Below are 13053 nucleotides of genomic sequence, written 5' to 3'. Positions count from 1 at the left end.
ACATAATCACGATATCCCTTGGTGAGCTTCTCATATGATAAGTGAGCGGCAAGAGGATATGGTATGTCTGTAGACCTTATAGCTTTCTAAGGTGCCATCAGCATTCAGTTTCACCTTGTAGACCCATCGGCAACCTATAGCATGTTTCCCTGGTGGTAAAGAACAGACAGACCAAGTATCAATTTTCTCTAAAGCAATTAACTCCTCATTCATTGCTTTAATCCATTCATCAAATTTCTTTGCTTGATTGAAGGATGTCGGTTCAACATGCTTTGTAACTGCACAGACATAACCACGATATCCCTTGGTGAGCTTCTCATATGATAAGTGAGCGGCAAGAGGATATGGTATGTCTGTAGCAGTCATGTTGCAGTAGTAATCTTCCAGATATGCGGGTTGCTTCAAAGGTCTTCTAGAACTAGATTCTGAAATTATAGGAACTTGATTATCAACCACAATATCTTTGTTCACAACTGTAGGAGTATCACCACTCACAACTACAGGAACATCAGTAGAATCTGTGTGAGTCTTATTCACATCATCAGTCTCCGAATAAAGGTCATGCTGAAGATCTGAATCTTTGATCACAGATGGGAAGATATCTTCATGAAAAACGACATGACGTGATACAGAAGTTGTATTTGTATCAAGATCCAGTACTTTATACCCTTTGAAGCCAACTGGATATCCCAAGAACAAGCATGGTTTAGATCGTGGTTGGAACTTGTGTCTGTTCTTTGATGATGTAGATACATAACACAGACAACCAAAGACTCGAATCCCAAACTAATCAGGTTTCTTCATATGCAACATCTGGTATGGAGACTTGTTCTTGAGCAGTGGTGAAGGTAGTCTGTTGATCAGGAAAACAGCTGTAAGTACACAATCTGACCAAAAATCCAAAGACAACCGCGCTTGAAACATCAAAGAACGAGCAACATTTAGTATATGCTGGTGCTTCCTTTCCACCACGGAGTTCTGTTGTGGTGTTTCAGGGCATGAATGATAAGCCATAATCCCTTTCTTCTTGTAATATTCAACAAACAACAACTCCTTTGCATTATCTGAATGAACCCCTTTGACTTTGGTCTTGTATTGAGTTTCAACCATCGTGATGAACTCTGGAAACACTTTGATGACTTCATCCTTTGTTCGCAAGAGATATAACCATGTCACTCTAGTATGATCATCCACAATCGTGAGGACGTAACGGTAACCTTCTACTGATGGTACTGAGAAAGGTCCCCATGTGTCGATATGCAGGAGATCAAAGGCTGCAGCACACATGTTATTTTGTAAATCAAAAGGCAAGTACTTTTGTTTGGCAAGAGGACATATAGCACAATGAGAAGGCATTTTATTTCTTTGAGAAATTCCTAGCACATTGGCTATAGAATCTAGCTTTTGAACAGAGGGATGACCCTATCTGTGGTGCCAAAGAGTTGCATCTATAACAACATTTGTGTAAAAAGGAGATTGTTGAACAGATCTTTCTCCGAATGATGCTTTATCTAAGACGTAAAGATTGGCTATCTCTTCACCCTGACCAATCGTCAACCCCTTGGTAAGATCCTGAATCACACAGGAAGCATCATCAAAAGCAACTCTGTAGCCTAGATCCTTTGTCAACTTACTGACGCTGAGAAGATTTAAGCGGAAATCAGGAATGTATAAACCATTGTTTAAGATCATAGATTCATCCAACTTCACTTGACCAGCACCAACTATCTTGATCCCTAGACCAGTTGGTAGACTCACTGATCTATTAACTATATCAGATAAAGAAGAGAATAGACTCTTATCATGACAAACATGATGCGTCGCTCCACTATCTATGATCCAGGATTCAGAGGACAAGATATTTCCAGTAGCTCGTAATATTCCAGCAAAACATAAGGTTTTCGAAGAGAAAGCCATACCAGGTAGAGTGGTAATGGTTCCACCAGATGTTGAAGGAATATCAGCTTGTGGAGCATCATTCAGTTGCATCTGAGCATTGAAGTATTCAATAACTCCTTGTACCTGATACTTGGAAAGGTTATTCATCAAACCTGTGAATGGAGAATCATTAGTATTAACTTCATTAAGAGATATATTAGCAACTAGAGGCTTCGCAGGTGCATTTTGTTTGTCAGAACTTGGTCGCTTGGACTTAAAACCAGGAGGATACCGTGTATCTTGTAGCATTTATCGACTGTATGACCAGAGTAGCCACAATGCGAGCACAAAGGTCTGCTTGAGCAATGTTGTGAACCTGAATGTGTTGCATTAACTGCGGTTTGAAACACATCAGGACTTCGATTCACCATATTGAACGCTGAAGCATTAGACACAGGGTTGATGGTACGTTGACTGTAGTCTTGATCAAGAAGATTGTACACTTCAGCAAGATCTGGTACATGTTTCTTCATTATGATCTGACTACGAGCAGTAGAGTAAGATTCGTTCAAGCCAGCTAGGAACTTGATGATCTTAGCATGTTCTGTCTTCGTATGAGTTGCTTTGCAGCAATCACAGTTCTGGCAAGTCTTCTCACAATCCGCTTCATCAAGCTCATCCCAAAGAGTCTTCAGCTTTGTATAATACGTAGAATGATCTAGAGAGCTTTGATGAAGAGACCAGATTTGTTGAGTGAGTTGATACAATCGTTGTCAATAGATCTTTCCAAATCTCGGAACCATCGTTGAATCGCAATATACTTCCATAGATTGGCTTCGTAACTGAGTTCAAGATCCATGATTTAACCATGTTGTTGCAACGAGACCAAATTCGATAATGCGGATGTGACTCAGGAGGTCGAGGAAGTGATCCATCAACAAAGGCTAATTTGTTCTTCGCATCCAACGCAATAGTTATCGCAAGATTCCAAATGTTGTAATTCGTACCATCAAGAGTTTCAGAGATGATCGCAGCTCCAGGATTATCGCCATTCGTTAGATAGTATGGTGAGTATTGGATCCCATCGAAAGAGAAAGGCTCCGTGTTTGAGTTTCTTGGAAACTTCGTCATCGGAGCAAATTGAGTTGATGAACTTCCCGGAAACGAAGGATTCATCGGTTGATTCACCGGAATAGATGAAGTCGGCGGTAGATTCACCGGAATAGATGAAGTCGGCGGTAGATTCACCGGAATAGATGAAGTCGGCGGTAGATTCACCGGAATAGGTAGATCGGAGTCAGAAGTCGTTGGAATAGATCGTCTTCTTTTTGCAGTCGCCGTCTTTGTCACCGGTGTAGCAACACGAGTGCTACGTCGAGTGGATCGTCGAAGAGTAACCATATCGAAATTCGTTCTTGACTGAATGATCAGAATCGAACAATCGATAGATCGGAGAGTATGAAATGCGGAAACGAAGATCGAGAACTGAGTTTTAGCTCAGTAGCTCTGATACCATGATAGAAGAATCGAAGAAGATGAAAAAATGATTCTGTTATTCAGTTACAGAGTCTGTTACTCTGTTTATATATTACAAAAAACCGATTTAAATACACGGCTTAATACTAAACCAACTATACAATCCCGGTTAACTCTAATATGAATCATGCAACTTGCTAACTTGTCGTATTTTGAATTCAACCAACCCAGATTTAATGACAAAATTTGGGTCGGCGTATCCCTGAAAGAAATAACCGATCTTGCAAGAAATCAAAAGAAGTTGTCTTGTTGACGAAATATGCGTAACTATTCTAAAAGAAATATGTGTAGTTATTTTATTAATAACAATATATTATATAAATACTAATGCCATATATTGTAATTTGTTTAATAAGTGTTGGTCTATTAGATTTGAAAGCTAAGAAGATACGTGGTGATGCCACCGCAGCCAAAATGATATATTTGTAAATAAATCACTAAATAAAAGTTAGTTTTAAAAAAAATATTTTTTTTAATAATAAGGGGATGCATGTAAAAAGACGCTCTTTCGTAAAATTCAAAACGAATTTTTTATGTGGTCTTCAATTAACGAAAAGTAAAACCAGAAGAATAACCGTTCATTAGATATTTTTTTGTGAAATATAAATCATATAATATTATCTATTTTTCCAAAAAATGAAATTGAGGGGACATTAGTTTTGGTCTATGGAGACACTTGGCTCTATATGTACAAAAGGGCGAAAGAGGACGCACCAAAAGCTTCACAATAAAACAATACTGAAGAACTTGAAGAATCCAGACATGCAAGTGATGATCATAATACGTCTCTTATGCCTAGTAATCTTCATTACAATTCTCTTCTTGACGAATGGGAAAAAAAGCAACACACCATCATCACCACCTAGACTTCCCTTGATCCGAAACCTCCATCAGCTCTCCCACCATCCTCGCAAACTAATAGGATGATCGAACTATTAATATAGCTCTTTTTTTTATCAAATCGAACTAAATAAGTAAATATAGCTAAAAATAATATGATTGTAATATATCGAAAACCAAAATAAATTATGATTCAGTTAAAATACAACCAAACTAGGATCTGATCCGCGCCTTGCGCGAGGAGAGAATTAAATTAAATACTTCAAATTTTAGGATATTTCTATTGATATATAATTAATATTTTACATGAAAAATATCAGCGCACATAAAAAGTCTATATGTTAAATACGAATTAAGGATAACATAAATTAAATAAAACTAAATTTACATAACAAACCATATCGTACATAATGAAGTGGACGTTTATAAGATTAATCAACTAAGCAACAAATATTTTGACAACACATGGGCTGTTTAGTGTCTTCAAAACTCATAGTTTTCAATCCTATTAAGAGGAATAACAAAGGATATCAGCATCTACCTAAACACACTTTAAACAAAATCAAGACCGGCCATTTTTAACTTTAGAATTTGCAAACGTTAAAAGCTGAATGATTTAATCGAAAGAGATCAGAGCTATATATATAGTAAATCAATGATGCAGACCAGTCAATAAGTGCTCATGGCAAAAACGGAAGAAATATATTATAATTAGTGATCAATCTTTTTATACCATATTTAGCCTATTTGAAACGAATTAGATCCAAAAAGTAGGGGTTGGCACTTTGGTAATTTTATTGGTTCGGTTTGGGTTTGGTTCAGTTTGGTTAATTCGGTTCTAGAATATTTTTAACTGAAGTAAAACATAATTAATTTGGTTTGGATCGATTTCAGTTTGGTTTGTTTTCGGTTTGATTTGTATTCGGTTTGATTTGTGTTTCGGTTTGGTTTAATCGGATTCCCTTAATTTAGCTCTTTTAAGAAAAATCATGTTTTAAAACATGATCATGACGTTGGTGACTATGAAAAATAAACTTTGTAAACTAAATCTAATATAAAATTGAAACAAAAACTTTTAGAAAAAACAAAAAGGTTACACAATCAAATTAAAGTAAACTAAAGTAAATAGAAAACTAAAAAAAAACATAGTTAATAATGCATCTTAACAATAAACTATGTAAAGTAAATCCAATATAAAACTGAAATAAAAACCTTAAAACCCCACATATTTTTATTTGTAAGAACACAATCAAACCAAAGTTAACTAAAGTAAATAGAAAATTAAAAAAATTCAACATCGTTAATAAAGTTAATAGTGATTTTTGTCTTAGTATTTTAGTATATTGTAAATTGTTAGTATTTTTAATTCAAATAATAACAAAAATGTTATAAATCATATTGTGGATGTCCATAACCAGCCAATACAAGAGAGAGAGAGCCGGCGCCTAGAGAGAGAGACAGCAAACCCTAGTTTTCCTTTTCCTTATTGGTTTATGATTTGTACTCTTTCCATATTTGTATTTCCTTTCTCTAGTCTTTCCATTATTCTATGATGGTATAATTCCCTATATATAAAAAGGGCTCCTTATGTTTATGAATAATACAGAAGAACTTTTACCTAAGTTTCACAACACGTTATCAGCACGATTACTCTGAAACCCTAAGCTAAACGCTATCGACGATAAACCCTAGCCGTCGAACCTCCATCCCGATCGAGAACATACAATCCGATTGTGATCCATCTCTTCCCGATCGTGAAACCCTTGATCCCGTGTTCAGCAACGATCTCAGCTCGTGACAGACGGTCTCGGGTTGTTCCAGCTCGCATCAGACGATCTCAGCAATCAGCACGTTCGCGACCCGATACTCAGCTCAGCTCGCGACACGATCACGTCCAGCTCGCATTCCCGATCAGCAAGCAATCCGTCCGTGACTCAACATCAACGTTCAGCTCACGATCCTTATCTCATTGGTGGTCCATTCAACACATCTGAGGTTAAGGTAACTCGAAACCCTAATGAGTAATCATTGAACCCATAATCGAAACTATAATGAACAAGATCAAAAACTATAAAACCTTAAACCCCAGTGATCTAAAGTTAAAATCGAAACCCTAATACTTGAAATCGAAATTATTAGATTGCTTGATTACTTGAATGTTATTGAGATTGAATATGATCACACATAAATCGTTTTACTAGGATTGCTAAATTCATACTTGAATCTGATTAATTGATTAAATTGATAAAAACTGATTGAATGTTTCAAATTGAAATCGTATTGCTTGTTTGATTGAAACCTTAGTATCTTGAAATTAAAATCGTATACAAGATTAATTACTTGATTAAATCGAATATTTGAAACTGAATTGCTTGATCCGTTTTGAAATTGAAACCGCATTGATAGATCTTCTTCACACGTTTTCAACTTGTGCAAAACCCTAAATCGAATTTGATTGATTGAATATGATCCGTTAAGTTGATAGTAATTAAAAATTAATGCATACTTGATTGATTGATCACGGTTACTCTCATTGCATATAGAAACCGAATACTAGGATTGATCATATCTTGTAGCTGTGCGGCTTGTTTGCATCATGCATGCATAATCGAATGATCTGATTGCATTTAGAAACCGAATGCTAAGATTGAACATGTATGCATCATATACGAATGACCTGTTTGTATCATACCTATAAACCGAATTGCTTGAACATATTGATTGCATTCACATGAACACTTTTAAAAATCTAAATTATAAAACATATGATTTCAGATGTCGAAAATCAACAACTTGGATTTTGCTGCCCTAAATCTCTCTGGAGATAATTATTTACAATGGGTGCTTGATGCAAAGATCATCCTAAAATCCAAGGGACTCGGTGAATGTATCACCGAGAACAATAATGCTAGTGAGAAAGATATATACAAAGCCATCTTGATCATTCGCCATCATCTAACTGAGAGTCTCAAAGATCAGTATCTGACCATTGAGAATCCATTAGACCTTTGGACAGAATTGAAAGCAAGATATGATCACCAGAGAACGGGGATCTTACCAAAGGCTATCTATGATTGGAGGAATCTCAGGATCCAGGACTATAAGTCCGTGGACGAGTATAACTCATCCCTATTTAAGATTGTTTCGAAATTAAAACTGTGTGGTGAGGATATAACGGATAAGGATACGCTTGAGAAAATATTTTCCACCTTCCACACAAGCAATGTGTTGTTACAACAATAGTACCGTGAGAAGGGCTTCACGACTTATGCTAATCTGATCTCTTGTCTATTGCTCGCTGAGAAAAACAATGAATTGTTGATGAGAAACAGTGAAATGAGACCTCCTGGATCATCCCCATTACCTGAAGCACACGCGGCCACAAAGGCCAAGAAAGAAGCTAATCACGTCCAAAGCAGTGGCCAACACGGCCGTGGTCTTGGAAAATGGCAAGGACGTGGCCGTGGTCGAAGTTCTTTTGGCCGCGGACGAGGGAATCAATATGGTTGAGACCGTGGCCAAGGACACTCGTTTGGCCGTTGTCATGGTCGAGGCTGTGAGACATCTTTTAAACCGCAACACTCGACCAAATCCGTGTGCCATAGGTGTGGGATGAGTAACCATAGGGCTAAGACATGTAGGACTCCCAAGCATCTTGTTGATCTCTACCAAGAGAGTTTGAAAGGGAAGAATCCTGAAGCCCACATGACCTATCAAGATGGTGAAGATGATTTCAATCATGACCAAGACGATCTTATGGAATATGAAACTTCAGATTGTCTAAAAGATTGAAGTTGATTTCGACATTTGTGTTCTAAAACTTTCTGTGTTCTTTGCTTTGGTGTTTTTCTATGTTTTTGTTTTCTTTGAACCTGTTTTATTAAAACATAATAAATGACTGATTTTCTATGAAGTCTCTAAAATATCATTCTATGAATCTTGTTTTAGAAATGAACGATAACAAGGATGTATTCGTAGTGGACAGTGGGTCAAGCCACACGATCTTAAGAGACAAAAGATACTTCATAAACCTAACACTAAGAAACGCCAACATCTCGACCATTGCAGGTCTAACTAGCCTCATTGAAGGCCACGGCCAGGCTAACATCCTGTTACCTTTGGGTACGTATCTAGAGATATCTGATGTCTTATATGCACCCAGCTCAAAGAGAAGCCTATTGAGTTTTAAAGACATTCGAATGAATGGCTTTCATATTGAGACTAAGGGCGAAGGAAACAAAGAGTTCCTTCAAATCATTGAAATCGCCCAAGGCAATAAGAAAGTCTTAGAATCTATACCAGCACTCTCTACTGGTCTTTACCATACTAAAGTCAGTATGATTGAGGCCAATGCCACTTTTAACAAAGAGGCCATCAAAAATTTCACTCTTTGGCACGACCGGCTTGGCCATCCCGGTTCGAACATGATGCGAAAGTTGATACTGAACACTAATGGCCATACATTGAAAGAGAAACGAGTTGTTCCTAAGAACCTAACGTGTGTAGCATGTTCACAAGGGAAAATCATCGTTAAGCCATCACCAGTTAAAGTGACTAAGGAAATGATAAACTTTCTGGAAAGAATACAAGGAGACATATGTGGACCAATACACCCACCTTGTGGGACATTTAGATATTTCATGGTTCTCATTGATGCGTCCACGAGATGGTCGCATGTATGTCTTCTGTCGACCCGCAACTTGGCGTTTGCGAGGTTGCTTGCTCAGATAATTCGTTTACGATCTCATTTTCCAGATTTTCCTTTAAAGACTATACGTCTTGATAATTCTGGTGAGTTCATGTCCCAAGCGTTTAATGATTACTGTATGTTCATGGGGGTAAGTGTGGAACACTCTGTGGCACATGTACATACACAGAACGGCTTGGCCGAATCATTTATAAAACGCATACAGCTAATAGCTAGACCATTGCTTATGAGGTCGAGACTTCCGGTGTCAGCTTGGGGACACGCCGTCCTTCACGCGGCTGAACTCATACGCATCAGGCCATCTAGTGAACATAGATATTCCCCATCACAATTGCTTACGGGTCATGAGCCAGACATATCTCATCTTAAGACATTTGGTTGTGCCGTCTATGTACCTATTGCACCACCACAGAAAATAAAGATGGGACCTTAAAGAAAGATGGGGATATATGTTGGATTTGATTCTCCCACCATTATTAAGTATCTTGAGCCAACTACGGGTGATTTGTTTAAGGCCAGATACGCGGATTGTCATTTCGATGAATCTGAACATCCAACATTAGGGGGAGATAATAATAAGCTGGTAAAAGAAATTACATGTAATCAAACATCCTTATCTTGGTAAGATCCTCGGACACAGGAATATGATTTAGAAGTCCAAAAGATAATACATTTACAAAAGCTAGCTAATCAATTGCCAGATTCCTTTGCTGACCCGAAAAGAGTGACTAAGTCATATATACTAGATGCTAATGCACCAATTCGTATTGATGTTCAAGAGGGACACAATAAAGTTCCTACAGAGTCTAGACAATATTTGAAACGTGGTAGACCAATAGGTTCCAAAGATAAGAACCCTCGGAAAACAAAGAAAGGTGCTGAATCCGAAGCCAGAACACCAGACATGGCCGCGGCCGATCCTACCCGAGATGTGGCCGCGTCCGATCCTATGGTTTTAGACATGGCCGACGGTCCTGATGTGCCTAACACTGATGCTTGGGACGCCAAGCCTCATGGTACTGATGGTCCTGATAATAATGAGATCTCAATAAATTATGTCTTGTCTGGGATACAATGGAATAGAAAGAATGTCGACACTGATGATATATTTACATACAAGATAGCACTTGAACTCATGGATTTAAACGAGGATCATGAACCCACGTCTATTTATGAGTGCACTCAACGATCAGATTGGATCAAATGGAAAGAAGCTATAAACGTGGAGTTAAATTCTTTAAAGAAAAGAGGTGTCTTCGGTCCTATAATCCGGACACCCTATGATGTCAAACCAGTTGGATACAAATGGGTCTTTGTGAGGAAAAGAAATGAACATGGTGAAGTAGTGAGATATAAAGCACGGCTCGTTGCACAAGGATTCTCACAGAGACCAGGAATAGATTATGAGGAGACGTACTCCCCTGTGGTGGATGCTACTACTTTTAGATTCCTGATAATTCTGGCTATAAGAGAAAACTTAGACTTGCGGTTAATGGATGTAGTAACTGCATACTTGTATGGTCAACTAGATAATGAGATATATATATATATATATGAAAGTCCCAGAGGGTATTGACTTGAAAAACAAATTGAGTTCTCGAGAACAACATTGTATAAAGTTGAACAAATCACTTTATGGATTGAAACAATCAGGTCGAATGTGGTACAATAGACTAAGTGAGTACCTAGTGAAAGAGGGCTATAAGAATGACCCGATCAGTCCATGTATTTTTATAAAGAAATTCGACAATAAATGATTTGTGATCATAGTAGTGTATGCTGATGATCTGAATATTCTAGGAACCTCTGGAGAGATTTCTCAAACAGTTGAATATCTTAAGAAAGAATTCGAGATGAAAGATCTAGGAAAAAAAAATTATGTTTGGGATTACAACTTGAGTACATTAAAGATGGAATCCTTGTGTATCAAATGACATATACAGAAAAGGTACTCAAGAGATTCAATATGGCCGAGTCTCACCCATTATCTAGACCCATGGTCGTGAGGTCCCTCGGCCTAGACACTGATCCGTTCCGTCCTAAGATGGACGATGAAGATGTCCTTGGTCCCGAAGTGCCATAAGAGCTTTGATGTATCTGGCTAGTCACAGACGACCATGTATATGTTTTGCCGTGAATCTATTGTCTAGATTTAGCTCTTGTCCAACCCAAAGGCACTGGAACAGGATTAAACATGTTCTTTGTTACCTGCAAGGAACGAAAGACTTGGGGCTATTTTATACTAACTAAAACAAAGAAGGGTTAGTTGGTTTTGCTGATGCAGGTTATCTTTCGGATCCACACAATGCTCGATCACAGACAGACTATGTGTTTACACATGGTGATATGGCCGTTCCATGAAGCAGACGATCGCGGCCACATCTTCAAACCATTCGGAGATCTTGGTAATACATGAGGCCAGCCGCGAGCGTGTTTGGTTGAGGTCCATGACCCAACATGTTCGAGTTGATTGTGGGATGTCCGAAGGCAAGGACGCACCAACTGTGATGTATGAGGACAATGCAACATGCATTTCTCAGCTCAAGGATGGCTACATCAAAGGAGACTGGACGAAGCACATCTTACCGAAGTTCTTCACTCACGAGCTACAGAAAGCCGGCGAGGTCCAAGTAGTCCAAGTGCGTTCCAGTGACAACCAAATCACTTCCGACTTGCACATTCAGGAAGCTCACGCATCAGATTGGGATGCGTAGGCTGAAAGATCTTCAGTGATGTTCAGAACATGTGGAGTAATACGTGTTGTACTCTTTTTCCTTCACCATGGTTTTGTCCCACTGGGTTTTCCTGGTAAGGTTTTAATGAGGCAATATCCAAAGCGTATTACAAACTCTGTATGGTTATGACATCTGAGGGGGAGTGTTGTAAATCATATTGTGGATGTCCATAACCAGCCAATACTAGAGAGAGAGAGCTGGCGGCCATGAGAGAGAGAGAGAGCCGGCGCCTAGAGAGAGAGACAGCAAACCCTAGTTTTCCTTTTCCTTATTGGTTTATGATTTGTACTCTTTCCATATTTGTATTTCCTTTCTCTAGTCTTTCCATTATTCTATGACGGTGTAATTCCCTATATATATAAATGGCTCCTTATGTTTATGAATAATACAGAAGAACTTTTACCTAAGTTCCACAACAAAAAACATATTAATTTCTCGGTTTGGTTTAGTTCAGTTCGGATCAGTTTCGGTTTGGTTGGTTCGGGTTGAAAAAATATTAAACCCAACTATTTGATAGTACACTTTGGTTTGGTTTAGATCGGTTTCGATTGGTTCAGTTTGACTCGGTTCGGTTTGTTTTTTTGCCCACCCTTACCGAAAACCCATCACGATATTAAATTTGCTTCAATCTTGCACTAACTACACAATATTTTGCAAGATTGAACTTGTCAGGCAAGCTTAGCGTGATTGAATATCGAAATAACGAATTCATTTTCTAGGTATGTTTTTTTATAGCGCTAAAATTCAATCATAATGGCACACACGACAATAATATACATAATTGTAGGAAATAGCATCATGCATTTCTATGAAATATATTCTATTATTTGCTGTAATAATCAAATTTAAAAAGTTGGCCAACGGACTATAACATGCAACACAATATAATGTTTTCCCCGGAAAAAATTGTTTAAACTTAATATATTGTGTACACAGTTAGATGTAATATACTGAAGCATGCATCTTTAAAAGTTAGACAGAGGTAAAGTTAGACAGAGGTGGATCCGTAGTAATTTTATCATGTTTATATATCGAAGCAAATTACAATTTTCTTATAGTTCTCATGCTCGACCATTTAATTTATGCATGTAATTCTAAGATGTTCACTATACATCTGGGACTCCTAAAATGATATAAAATACAATGCATTTTATATCAAGAGTGCCAGTGGCAGTTATCATAATTAGTCCACTACCAGAAAACAGCGGTATTCTGACGGACATTCCGACGGAAAATGAAATCTTCGGAATATACCGACGGAATTCCGAGGAAACCTCAGTCCGAAGATTCTAGCCTTTTCCGTCGGAAAAAACAATGTGTTCCTCGGAAAAAACCGATGAATTCCGAGGAAATATT

This window comes from Brassica oleracea, chromosome C3 (assembly GCF_000695525.1).
Source record: "Brassica oleracea var. oleracea cultivar TO1000 chromosome C3, BOL, whole genome shotgun sequence".
NCBI classification, from domain to species: Eukaryota; Viridiplantae; Streptophyta; class Magnoliopsida; order Brassicales; family Brassicaceae; genus Brassica; species Brassica oleracea.
The sequence above is the reverse complement of the archived record's forward strand: the minus strand, read 5'-3'. Positions refer to the sequence as shown.